Source organism: Lissotriton vulgaris, chromosome 9 (genome assembly GCF_964263255.1).
Source record: "Lissotriton vulgaris chromosome 9, aLisVul1.2, whole genome shotgun sequence".
In the NCBI taxonomy this organism is placed as follows: domain Eukaryota; kingdom Metazoa; phylum Chordata; class Amphibia; order Caudata; family Salamandridae; genus Lissotriton; species Lissotriton vulgaris.
The window spans coordinates 809464436-809478451 of NC_141697.1; positions in this window are offsets into that span (position 1 = coordinate 809464436).

Consider the following 14016-nt stretch of genomic DNA (forward strand, 5'->3'; position numbering starts at 1 on the left):
CCATATATAGTTAGGAATTAGCATTTACAAAACCTTGAAAATTCACTAAAAAAACCATAGGTTATAGACCATATATAGTTAGGAATTAGCATTTACAAAACCTTGAAAATTCACTGAAAAAACCATAGGTTATAGACCATATATAGTTAGGAATTCGCATTTACAAAACCTTATTTTACTCACACAAAACCATTGAAATTCCATATATAGTTAGTTGCACTAACTATATATCGCGCACCCGCAATCCACTGCTGATGATGTCACATATTACATCATTCATGACATGGTCAGTGACATCACTGATGACATCACTGATGACATCTCAAATGACATCACTGATGACATCTCAAATGACATCACTGATGACATCACTGATGACATCTCATTTGACATTACTGATCACATCACTGATGATATCATTCATGTGATAATACAATGAACCTCTTCAGACTCTAATATAACCTTAGATACAATCAGTGTAAACAGACACTCACAGACTGTCACTCATCCATGGAGTTACTCACACACCTAGTCAGTCATGCAAAGAATCAATCACACCTCCATTTCCTCAACTATACAGTTATACAAACTTTACTTATTCAAACATATACTAACACATATTTACTCTCTTATACAATCCCTGATACAAGTTCACAATGATCCATACAGCCACTCACACATTCACTGGCTCTTATGCACAGTTATTTATATATGTCAACTCTCACATGTACTGTGTTTTACATATGTACTTACTTTGACATGTAGCACTGAGATATCCATTCACTCACCAATACACTCATGCACACAGTCAACCGCCCATACAGCTGTTTCCACATGCACTTTTGAAACCATACATCTAGTGAATCAACTGCTCACACATCTATGCACAGAGTCATACACCTCCCAGCCACCCACACACACACTCAGTCTCCCATACAAATACTTGGGCAACCAATCAATAACCCATATAGTTACTCATATAGCTACTTATCAACACGTGCAACAGTTTACAGAACAACAGACATAATGATGCACAAATTAAGACAGTTTAGTCACTAACCCATGCACTCAGTGAGACACATTTAATCACTCACTCTTACAGTCAGTCATGCACCTACTAAATCCTTCATCCAGACACTTATACATCCACTCATTCTTCAATATGTAAGACATATTTTAACTTTACAGAAACATACAGTCACTGGATGTTGTCATCAGTGATGTCATCAGTGATGTCATTTGAGATGTCATCAGTGATGTCATCAGTGATGTCACTGACCATGTCATGAATGATGTAATATGTGACATCATCAGCAGTGGATTGCGGGTGCGCGATATATAGTTAGTGCAACTAACTATATATGGAATTTCAATGGTTTTGTGTGAGTAAAATAAGGTTTTGTAAATGCGAATTCCTAACTATATATGGTCTATAACCTATGGTTTTTTCAGTGAATATATATATATATATCTAGAGAGAGAGAGAGAGAAGTATAAAGAGATAGAGAGATTGCAAGATGGTCCACTAGGAGAGTGAACGAGTTTAGAGATGTGGCAGGGGGTTCAGCAAAAACTAGTGGCTCCACTATGAAATGCTGGCAAGTTATTTGGCCATCTAAAGGTGATGAGAAACCTCTTTGAAAGTCTGTGCAGATCACCACCAGAAATGAGAGTGTGATCGCCACACATCTTTGCATCTAGCTAGCTGTCTCGTCCTGAAGGCGCTAGAGTTTAAGCACTAGTCAGTATGGACTTTTAGTAGGCACGTTTTCCTATAGTGGACCAGTAGCTATATATACATCCATGTAGCACTGATTGGCATGCAGAGTCAATAAATATTTTTGCAACCCACCTTTGAAGGACTGGTGATAATCATTGGTCCCAAAGCCACACTCAACTGACCTTCCTAGGTTGCTGCACTGGATCCAAGCGGCAGAATAATCCCAGTAATAGGTGGGATAAATCATTCTTAGCAGGATTCAAATTTCTTCTAACCATATCATGTTGAAAACAAGTCACTGCCCGTGAAATGCTTCTGTCTGCTATGCTACCTCATTAACAGCCATTTTCAAACTTCGCAGTGACTACTTAGAGGAAAAGAATACAGTCCTCCAGATAAGGACGCGTGACAAGTTTAGCGCTACATGATACCTGCTATATCAGATACTTTCAGCTCTGAGAAACAACTTAGCCATCCAGCTGCCAAGCGGCTTGAAACAAGAAACCCCATTAGCCCCTGTTAGCACTTATTTGTTTTGTGGGAAGTGATAACTGCTGTCAGATGGTACTTACGGTACTAGTTTATCTCAAAGCTTTTGAAAACTGAGCTGACACATGGGCAGGATGTCACTGGTAATGCCTCGATTGATTTTCCCTGCACATGACAGATCAAGGCATTTCGTTCTGAAGAAAACAAAACAGTGCTTATTCTGTTTTCTTGATTTTATCACCTGTCATCGCCTAATGCTCTGAAAAGAGAGAATACCTTCTGTAAAGTTCAGACAGTATTGTCAAGAAGAAACATTCAGGCAACTAGTGGCAAAGCTGCAGACTCACTTCACACGTTTCACCAACCAAAAGCAATGCCTCTTCAGGGTTGTTTTTTCCTGATGCCCTTTGGCCCTGATGGCTGAGTTGATGGCTCACAAATTGTTTGAACTTGTATAGACGAGATCGCCAATAACTATCAGTTTGACATCAAGAGCTGAGGCTCATCCAACAACTATGAAATGGAAAACACTGAGCCCAACAAAAAATATTGTATTTTATTAAAAATGTGTTTAAATCTCACACTTGAACCTAAGGCGTGTTATGACGGTTACACTTGTGAAACATTTGCAAACAATTGATTGAATACCTAAGCCCAGTGGTGGCTGGTGATCCCTGAAAGTGGTAAAGCGTAATACTTGCCACTGGTTCCCCTCGTAACTGTCAAAAATTGCCTTGGGTGCCTTAACACACAAAAGCACCCATACACTAACACTGCTTCTTGCACACAAACACACATGCACACACACTTTCATAATCACTGACTCTTAATCACAACCATTGGTATACAGGGTCTCTGATCTGAACTCCTAGGGTACAGTTGTTCTGCTTTAATAGCGCAGCGAGAGCAGCTGCACCAGGGCCTATATGCCATGGTGCCACTGCACCAGCTGCACAATTGATAGATGTAAAAAACACAGTTGATGGACAGAATGTAGAACAATGTCATACATTCACCCCAGTACAAAGATCTGGGCCTAAATCCATAGTTTTTTTGCACTCCACACCACCCTGGGTTAGACACTGGCTATATGCAAATCAGCTCTGACCCTGTGCCTCATGGGAACAGTCCAGTCCGATATTCCAAGCCATGTCTTTCCCAGACCAGAATCAAGCATCCAAGGACCGGTTTCTGGCTATCAGCCTTCATCAGCCTGGATAGCTTGACTCCAGTGGTGGGAGAGCCTGGGACTCACGTCTGAGTATACCCAGCACACTCGGGGTGAAAATTGCAAAAAACACAGTTGATGGACAGAATGTAGAACAATGTCATACATTCACCCCAGTACAAGGATCTGGGCCTAAATCCATCGTTTTGTTGCACTCCACACCACCCTGGGTTAGACACTGGCTATATGCAAATCAGCTCTGACCCTGTGCCTCATGGGAACAGTCCAGTCCGAACTACCAAGCCATGTCTTTCCCAGACCGAAATCAAGCATCTAAGGACCGGTTTCTGGCTATCAGCCTTCATCAGCCTGGATAGCTTGACTCCAGTGGTGTGGAGAGCCTGGGACTCACATCTGAGTATTCCCAGTACACTCGGGGTGAAAATTGCAAAAAACACAGTTGATGGACAGAATGTAGAACAATGTCATACATTCACCCCAGTACAAGGATCTGGGCCTAAATCCATTGTTGTTTTGCACTCCACACCACCCTGGGTTAGACACTGGCTATATGCAAATCAGCTCTGACCCTGTGCCTCATGGGAACAGTCCAGTCCGAACTACCAAGCCATGTCTTTCCCAGACCGGAATCAATCAATCAATCAATCAATCACGTCATTTGTATAGCGCACTACTCACCTGGGAGGGTCTCAAGGCGCTGGGGGAGGAGAAAGTTACTGCTCGAACAGCCAGGTCTTGAGCTGCTTCCTGAAGGCGAGATGGTCTTGGGTTCGCCGAAGGTGGGTGGGGAGGGAGTTCCACGTCTTGGCTGCCAGGTAGGAGAAGGATCTTCCTCCGGCGGTGGCTCTGCGGATGCGTGGTACGGTGGCGAGTGCATGGCTGGTCGATCGTAGCTGGCGGGTGGGCGTGTAGAAGGTCATGCGGTCGTTGAGGTACTTGGGGCCCAGGTCGTGAAGAGCCTTGTGTGCGTGGGTGAGGAGTCTGAACGTGATTCTCTTGCTGACGGGGAGCCAGTGCAGGTCTCTCAGGTGTCCGGTGATGTGGCTGTGGCGGGGGACGTTGAGGATGAGTCGGGCGGAGACGTTTTGGATACGTTGGAGTCTTTTTTGAAGTTTCGCTGTGGTTCCGGCGTAGAGGGTGTTCCCGTAGTCCAGTCGGCTGGTGACGAGTGCCTGGGTGACGGTCTTCCTGGTTTCCGTGGGGATCCATCTGAAGATCTTGCGGAGAATGTGCAGGGTGTTGTAGCACGAGGATGAGATGGTGTTGACTTGTCTGGTCATTGACAGGGAGGAGTCCAGGATGAAGCCCAGGTTGCGTGCGTGGTCCGTCAGTTTGGGAGCGGTGCCCAGGGCCGGAGGCCACCAGGAGTCATCCCAGGCGGAGGGTGATGCTCCCAGGATGAGGACTTCCGTCTTGTCCGAGTTCAGTTTAAGGCGGCTGTTCCTCATCCAGTCGGCGACGTTTTTCATCCGTTCGTGTAGGTTGGCTCTGGCGGTGGTGGGGTCGCTGGTGAGGGAGAGGATGAGCTGGGTGTTGTCGGCGTAGGAGATGATGTTGAGGTTGTGCTGGCGTGCGATGGCTGCGAGGGGGCTCATGTAGACGTTGAAGAGGGTTGGGCTGAGTGAGGATCCTTGTGGTACACCGCAGATGACTTCGGTGGCCTCGGATCTGAACGGAGGGAGGCGGACTCTCTGGGTTCTTCCGGAGAGGAACGAGATGATCCATTCCAGCGCTTTTTCTCGAATTCCGATGTTGCTGAGGCGCTTCACTAGAGTTCGGTGGCAGACGGTGTTGAATGCCGCAGAGAGGTCCAGGAGGATGAGGGCAGCTGTTTCCCCATTGTCGATCAGGGTTCTGATGTCGTCGGTGGCTGCGATCAGGGCGGTCTCGGTGCTGTGGTTGGCCCGAAACCCGGACTGCGAGGGGTCGAGGGATCCGTTCGTCTCGAGGAAGGCGGCCAGCTGTTTGTTGACGGTCTTCTTGATGACTTTGGCTGGGAAAAGGAAGGAGCGAGATGGGACGGTAGTTCTTGAGGTCGGTGTGGTCCGCCGTTGGTTTCTTCAGGAGGGCGGTTAGCTCGGCGTGCTTCCAGCTCTCCGGGAAGGTGGCTGTGTGGAAGGAGGAGTTGATGGTGTCTCGGAGATGGGGTGCGATGGTGGCGTCGGCTTTGTTGAAGACGTGGTGTGGGCACGCGTCGGTTGGTGATCCGGAGTGGATGGAGTTCATCGTGCGGGTGGTGTCTTTGGTGCTGATCGGGGTCCAGTTGCAGAGGGTGGTGGTGGCGGGCGTTGGTTCGGTGGTAGGGTGCGTGGTCTGTGCGTCAAAGCTGTTGTGTATGTCGGCGATCTTGCGGTGGAAGAACGAGGCGAGTGAGTTGCAGAGGTCTTGCTAGGGAGTGATGTCGTTGTTTCCGGCGCTGGGGTTGGAGAACTCTTTGACGATGCTGAAGAGTTCCTTGCTGTCGTGGGTGTTGTTGTCCAGTCGTTCTTTGAGTCCCATCTTCTTGGTGGTGCGGATCAGCTGATGGTGTTTGCGGATGGCGTGCTTGAGGGCGGTCCTGTTGTCTGTGGTGTGGTCGAGCCACCAGGCTTCCTCGAGGTTGCGGCAGTTCTTGGATTCCTTGAGTTCGTCGGTGAACCAGGGGGTTTTCTTGCTGCCGTGTCTGCTGGGAGGGTTCTTTAGTGGTGCGAGGTCATCGGTGCAGGCGGTCAGCCACTTGGTGAGGTTGCTGGCTGCTTCATTGGGGTCCGTTGTGCTGGTGGGAGTGTTCTGGCTGAGGGAGGCGGTGAGCTGCTCGGCGGTGATCTTGCTCCAGCATCGGCGGGGGACCTGTTGCGGGTGGTGGTGGGTCGTAGTTTTTTTGAAGCTGAAGTGGACGCAGCTGTGGTCGGTCCAGTGGAGTCCGGTGGCGTGGCTGAAGGAGATGTGCTTGCTGGATGAGAAGACTGGGTCAAGCGTGTGGCCGGCGTAGTGGAATCAAGCATCCAAGGACCGGTTTCTGGCTATCAGCCTTCATCAGCCTGGATAGCTTGACTCCAGTGGTGTGGAGAGCCTGGGACTCACGTCTGAGTATACCCAGCACACTCAGGGTGAAAATTGCAAAAAACACAGTTGATGGACAGAATGTAGAACAATGTCATACATTCACCCCAGTACAAGGATCTGGGCTTAAATCCATCATTTTTTTGCACTCCACACCACCCTGGGTTAGACACTGACTATATGCAAATCAGCTCTGACCCTGTGCCTCATGGGAACAGTCCAGTCCGAACTACCAAGCCATGTCTTTCCCAGACCGGAATCAAGCATCCAAGGACCAGTTTCTGGCTATCAGCCTCCATCAGCCTGGATAGCTTGACCCCAGTGGTGTGGAGAGCCTGGGACTCACGTCTGAGTATACCCAGCACACTCGGGGTGAAAATTGCAAGACGTCAGGTGGTTTCCATAGGGGGCAGTTCATTGGGGGAGGGGGAGTGGGCGCAGGTGGGAGGGTGGGGGGATATCAGTCTCCGGTCGGGTTGCAAGGACAGGTTCTGGGGGTAGGAGAGGGGGGCTGGTATGTGCGTGTTGTCGGACGAGGAGTGAGAACCAGCAGTGGGGAGACAGGCATGAGAGGGCTTGGATGTTTTTCCGGTGTGGGCGGAGGGGGTGCGGGAGTCGGTTGGGAGTGGGCTGAGAGGGCAGGCGGTGGGTTCTCATAGTCAGGACCCACTTGGGGGGGATGGGAGGGCATCATGCCATATTGTTGTGGGGACGGGGAGGGGTGGGCTGGTGGTGGGGGGAAGCGGGGGGCAGAGGGGGGAAATATTCTGCACCCTTAGTGCAGGATGAGCAGGAAGGGAATGAGGATGAGCTTGGAGGGGCCCATCCCCATCCGGTTCAGGAGAGTAAGAATAGTTTGGGGGGGCAGGTGAGGGTGGGGCCTGGGAGTGGGCCGGTTTAGGGGTGCTAGGGGCAGTAGGTCAGCTAGTTTGGGTCGTGCTCCCAGCACTCCAGTCCAATGTTTTTCTTTACAGGGTAGGGGCCGTGGTGCACCAGCGGACTCGGTAGGGCATTGTATGGCCCAGCGGTGCCAAGGAGAAGGGTAGGGTGTAGCCTTGCGCGGCACATCCCGTACCGGCGGGGGATTCCGACGCGGCCAGTGCACGAAAGTTTGGTGTGAATTCGCTGGCCCCAACAACCAGCAAACAACAGTCCGCTGGCAACGTGGATGGACCTCTTTAATTAAGTCAGCGCGAGGGGGAGTATCGGCAAGTACAGCCGGGTCCCCCATTGGGAGCAGTGTCTGAGGCCACTAGGGCTGGTTTTCGCAATGTGGGGTCGAGCATGGCCCGTAATGTCAGTTTTGTGAATGAGCCTCTAGAGATGGAGGAAGTAATGGTTTTGGATTATGATGATGACAGCCCCGAGGAAGGGGAATTGAGGGATGATGAGGAGGGGGGGGTGCCTTCTCATATGTCTTCTAGTGTTTTGCAGGCAAAGTATGTAGGGCAGCTGGCGATGTTGTTGGGCTCCAGGAGAGAGTACGCCCCCGCAGCAAGGGCTTCTCGGACGTGTGGCTTGGAGAGTAGCGCCGGGATGAGCGCCTTTGCTTGAGCCAGGTGAGCATGTTGTCCCACGGGCCAGACCATATATGGTGTCGGTGGGGACTGGAGGGGACAGTGTTTGTGAGGAGATGGGTGGTAAGCTGCGGGCCAGACCAAAGATGGTGTCAGTGGGACTGGAGGGGACAGTGTTGAGGAGGAGCCGGGTGGTAAGCTCCACAAGGGAAAATATTCTATTCTATTCTATTATTCTATTAAAATTATTTATAACGCGCACTATCACCATCGGTTTCTTGGCGCTCATTGACAGGTAGCGGGTCCAGAGTGAGAGGGTTAGTCATATGCGGCTTGGAAGAGCAGGGTTTTTAAAAGTCTGTGGAAGCAGTCAAACTTTGGGCAGAGACGGAGAGAAGGTGGTAGGGAGTTCCAAGTGGAGGGGGCCAGGACAGAGAAACTCAGGCCACCGTGCTTTTTTCTTTTGAATCTGGGGACCTCGAGAAAGTTTAGTGAGGCTGAGCGAAGAGCTCTAGTAGGGATGTGACGGGACAAGGCTGAAGTGATGAACGCGGGGGCTGCGTCCGAAAGGGCCTTAAAGGTAGTGCATGCCAGTTTAAAAGTGCAGCGTTTAGAAACAGGGAGCCAATGAAGACTGCGGAGGAGGGGAGTGACGTGCTGATGTTTGGGCTGGCGGAAAATCAGGCGAGCGGCCTGATTCTGCACCAGCTGAAGTCGGTGGAGGTGGCAAGCAGGAATTCCTGCATACAGAATGTTGGCATAGTCAAGCCTGGAGGTGATGAGCGCGATGACAACTTGGGTTAGGGCTTCTTTGGTAAGAAACCTGCTGATCTTACGGATCCGCCTGAGATGGAAGAAACAGGCAGAAGTGACCGCGTTGATATGCGGTCTCATTGATAGATCTTCAGAGATGATCACCCCCAGGCGTTTAACAGAGCTCACGGGAGAGGGTGCTGACCCCAAAGATGTTGGCCAGAAGGTGGAATTCCATGGGTGATTGGGGCCTCCTACCAAGACGAGCTCAGTTTTGGTAGGGTTCAGCTTTAAGTGGCTGTGGTACATCCACTCCGCAATGGTCAGCATAGTGGACTGGAAGTTGGTACGGGAGGAAGGGAGGGAATCTATGGGAAAAATTAACTGGAGGTCGTCCGCGTGGTTAAAAATTGTGACCGGGGAGTTGCGGAGGGAAGCTAAAAGTGGTTGGAGGTACAAATTAAAGAGGAGAGGAGATAGTGCAGAGCCCTGTGGAACACCACAGGGAAGGGAAGTGTAGGGTGCGGAAAAGGTGGAGAGGTGAACGGACTGTGAGCGCTGGTGAAGGAAAGATCTGAGCCAGTCAAGGGCCACTCCCTGAATACCGGCGTTATGGACACGGTCGATCAAGATAGTGTGATCGACCGTGTCAAATGCCGCCGAGAGATCTAATAGGACAAGGGCTTGAGAGGTATTTTTGTCAGCTCCTTTCCTGAGGGTGTCCATGACTGCAACTATGACCGCCTCGGTGGAGTGGAGGGGTCTGAATCCCGCTTGTTGGGGATCTAAAAAGGATGATTTCTCTAGAAAAGAGCTCAAGCAGCGGGTAACGTAGGTCTCCAGGATCTTTCCGAGGTAGGGGAGAAGGGAGATAGGTCTGTAGTTACTGAGTATTGTGGGATCTGCATTGGGTTTCTTTAAGATTGGTAAAACTGCAGCTTGCTTGAACGAAGATGGGACCTCCCTGGAAGCAAGGGAATTATTAAGTAGTGCTAGAGGGGGGCCTGGGCATGCAAGAAAGGCTTCTTTCAGAATCTGCGGAGGACAACAGTCATTTGGGGATCCCGAACTGACTTTATGAAGGAGAGAGGCAAACTCTGTTGGAGATATAGGTGGGAACTCTGTCAAGGTACTAGTATTTGTAGGGGGAAGAGGAGGAGGAATAGGAGATGCCGGGGTCGGAATATTATTTTTTATAGTTGTTATTTTTTTCTATGAAATAAGAGTTGAGGGAATCACAGAGGGTTTGGGTCGGCTGAGGTTGGGGGATGTGTCTATCTGGCAGTGAGAGCTCATTTACGATTGAAAAAATATCTTTCGTTTTGTTATTAGAGTTCAAGATTTTTTGTGAGAAATATGCTGTCTTGGCTGCCAAGATTGATTGTTTGTAAGATTTTAAGGCCTCGATGTAGGTGAGTTTAAGCTAAGGGTCGTAGTGGCGACGCCAACGGCGTTCGGTTTGCCACAGGGCAAGTTTTTCCGCTTTAAGTTGGTCAGTAAACCAACGTTGTGCGTCGTGAGGGCGCTTAGCTTTGATTCTTTTGAGAGGGGAAGCTTTGTCGCTAGCCTGACACAACCATTTCTCAAGTTTGTCAGCCTGATTCTCTAGTGAGGTCAGTGACGTGGGTGCAGTAGAGGCCAGTGAGTCATAAAAATCAGGCAAGTCGGCCCTTTTCCAGTTTCGAGCCATGATATTCTCAGTACGGGGGGGAGGACATGAAGTGTGCAGATGTAAGTGAAAAGTGATGAAATAGTGGTCAGACCAGGAGCAGGGGAAAACTGAAGGAGGTGAAATGTCGAGGTTAGATGTCCAAACTTGGTCAAGGGTATGACCTTTCAGGTGGGTGGGGGTGTGAATGTATTGGGAGAGATTCATGCCTTCTAAAAGGTCAGTGAATTCCATCGACGATTGGCTCTCATGGACATCAGATGGCCAATAATTGAAGTCACCAATCACCACAATATTAGCGTGGTTGATTGCTAGTTGAGCGATAGCATCGCTGAAGAGTTGGGGAAAGAGAGGCATAGGATCAGGGGGTCTATATACAAGGACACAAACAAAAGATGATTTAGGGGAGGTGAATTTTAGTGCCAGGTAATCAGTTTTAGGGATAGAGATTGCCGTGATCTCAGAAAAGGTATGTTCAGAGGGGATGATGGCCGCCACACCGCCACCAGTCTTCCCAGACTGCCGGTTGGCATGCATAATGTAATATCCCGAAGGGATTGCAGCGAGAATGTCGGGGGCTGAATCTTCAGTGATCCAGGTTTCTGCTAGGAGAAGGATATCGATAGAACTCTGATGCAGTAGTTGGAAGACCTCAAGCTGATGGCGAATGAGGGAACGGGTATTAAGGTAGGAGATCGATAGGGAGGCGGATATTTGTGGAGCTGAGGGGGAAGGGTCGTGGAGAGAAGCCAGTGCCGAGAAGTCAGATGGAACAAGAATGCCACATGTCTGAGCCATTTTGACGGCATGGGCGGGAATAGGTCCTGGTGAGTTAAGTCTCAGGAGATCAGCGAAAGAATAAGAATAGAATTGGGCATTACGACAGGGCCCTGGGCCTGGTCGGCCGCGGACGGGCACAGAAGGGCTTGACTTATGCGCGACTTCGGCGCGAAGTCGGCGCTCCCGCTGCGCTCGTCCGCTGCGCTTCCTCCATGCCGCCATTAAGTACTAATAGTGAGGGAGTACTAGACCGCTAACCTGCGGAGTTTCCGTGCAGGGCGGAAGTGGTGTATCTACCAGGAAGTGGCGCTCCTCAATCTGACCCTCCGCAGCAAACGGCACAGAGCCGGGGCGGGACGGGGCCAAGAGCGAGTTAAAGTGCAGGTGAGAGGAATATTTTCAAAGTCAAAGTGACACTTGCAGTTTTAAAATATTATCGGCGTGCAATTAATATCAGCAACAAGGTAAAACACAGTGTGCAAAGTGCAAGTTTAAAAATGCTTCTCAGGCATACTATTAAAATCAGCAGCGAGATAGAAGGCAAACAGTAGCTACCACAGCAACAACACACATCCACAGCCTTGAAACGCCGCGTTTGTCAATGGGCTGGGAGCTAAGAGCGGGAAATATGTGCTTGGTAGGCTCGGCAGCACTAGACCGCTAACCTGCGGAGTTTCCGTGCAGGGCGGAAGTGGTGTATCTACCAGGAAGTGGCGCTCCTCAATCTGACCCTCCGCAGCAAACGGCACAGAGCCGGGGCGGGACGGGGCCAAGAGCGAGTTAAAGTGCAGGTGAGAGGAATATTTTCAAAGTCAAAGTGACACTTGCAGTTTTAAAATATTATCGGCGTGCAATTAATATCAGCAACAAGGTAAAACACAGTGTGCAAAGTGCAAGTTTAAAAATGCTTCTCAGGCATACTATTAAAATCAGCAGCGAGATAGAAGGGAAACAGGAGCTACCACAGCAACAACACACATCCACAGCCTTGAAACGCCGCGTTTGTCAATGGGCTGGGAGCTAAGAGCGGGAAATATGTGCTTGGTAGGCTCGGCAGCACTAGACCGCTAACCTGCGGAGTTTCCGTGCAGGGCGGAAGTGGTGTATCTACCAGGAAGTGGCGCTCCTCAATCTGACCCTCCGCAGCAAACGGCACAGAGCCGGGGCGGGACGGGGCCAAGAGCGAGTTAAAGTGCAGGTGAGAGGAATATTTTCAAAGTCAAAGTGACACTTGCAGATTTAAAATATTATCGGCGTGCAATTAATATCAGCAACAAGGTAAAACACAGTGTGCAAAGTGCAAGTTTAAAAATGCTTCTCAGGCATACTATTAAAATCAGCAGCGAGATAGAAGGAAAACAGGAGCTACCACAGCAACAACACACATCCACAGCCTTGAAACGCCGCGTTTGTCAATGGGCTGGGAGCTAAGAGCGGGAAATATGTGCTTGGTAGGCTCGGCAGCACTAGACCGCTAACCTGCGGAGTTTCCGTGCAGGGCGGAAGTGGTGTATCTACCAGGAAGTGGCGCTCCTCAATCTGACCCTCCGCAGCAAACGGCACAGAGCCGGGGCGGGACGGGGCCAAGAGCGAGTTAAAGTGCAGGTGAGAGGAATATTTTCAAAGTCAAAGTGACACTTGCAGTTTTAAAATATTATCGGCGTGCAATTAATATCAGCAACAAGGTAAAACACAGTGTGCAAAGTGCAAGTTTAAAAATGCTTCTCAGGCATACTATTAAAATCAGCAGCGAGATAGAAGGCAAACAGTAGCTTCCACAGCAACAACACACATCCACAGCCTTGAAAAGCCGCGTTTGTCAATGGGCTGGGAGCTAAGAGCGGGAAATATGTGCTTGGTAGGCTCGGCAGCACTAGACCGCTAACCTGCGGAGTTTCCGTGCAGGGCGGAAGTGGTGTATCTACCAGGAAGTGGCGCTCTTCAATCTGACCCTCCGCAGCAAACGGCACAGAGCCGGGGCGGGACGGGGCCAAGAGCGAGTTAAAGTGCAGGTGAGAGGAATATTTTCAAAGTCAAAGTGACACTTGCAGATTTAAAATATTATCGGCGTGCAATTAATATCAGCAACAAGGTAAAACACAGTGTGCAAAGTGCAAGTTTAAAAATGCTTCTCAGGCATACTATTAAAATCAGCAGCGAGATAGAAGGCAAACAGGAGCTACCACAGCAACAACACACATCCACAGCCTTGAAACGCCGCGTTTGTCAATGGGCTGGGAGCCAAGAGCGGGAAATATGTGCTTGGTAGGCTCGGCAGCACTAGACCGCTAACCTGCGGAGTTTCCGTGCAGGGCGGAAGTGTTGTATCTACCAGGAAGTGGCGCTCCTCAATCTGACCCTCCGCAGCAAACGGCACAGAGCCGGGGTGGAACGGGGCCAAGAGCGAGTTAAAGTGCAGGTGAGAGGAATATTTTCAAAGCCAAAGTGACACTTGCAGTTTTAAAATATTATCGGCGTGCAATTAATATCAGCAACAAGGTAAAACACAGTGTGCAAAGTGCAAGTTTAAAAATGCTTCTCAGGCATACTATTAAAATCAGCAGCGAGATAGAAGGCAAACAGTAGCTACCACAGCAACAACACACATCCACAGCCTTGAAACGCCGCGTTTGTATGTCAAGGATCAAGCTGTGGGGACGGTGGGGAATGTGTTGCCTGGGTCGGAAGTGGAGACAGGGATGAATACAGAACCTGAAGTGTCAGGTAAAGACCCAGTACCAAGTAAAGAATTGAAGTTTAAAAAGTTACCTTATATGGGCGTGACTAAGCCTCTGGGGGCTCATCTGATGCTGGCCACAAAAGAGAGGATCTGGAAAGGTGAATATGTTGAGATTTT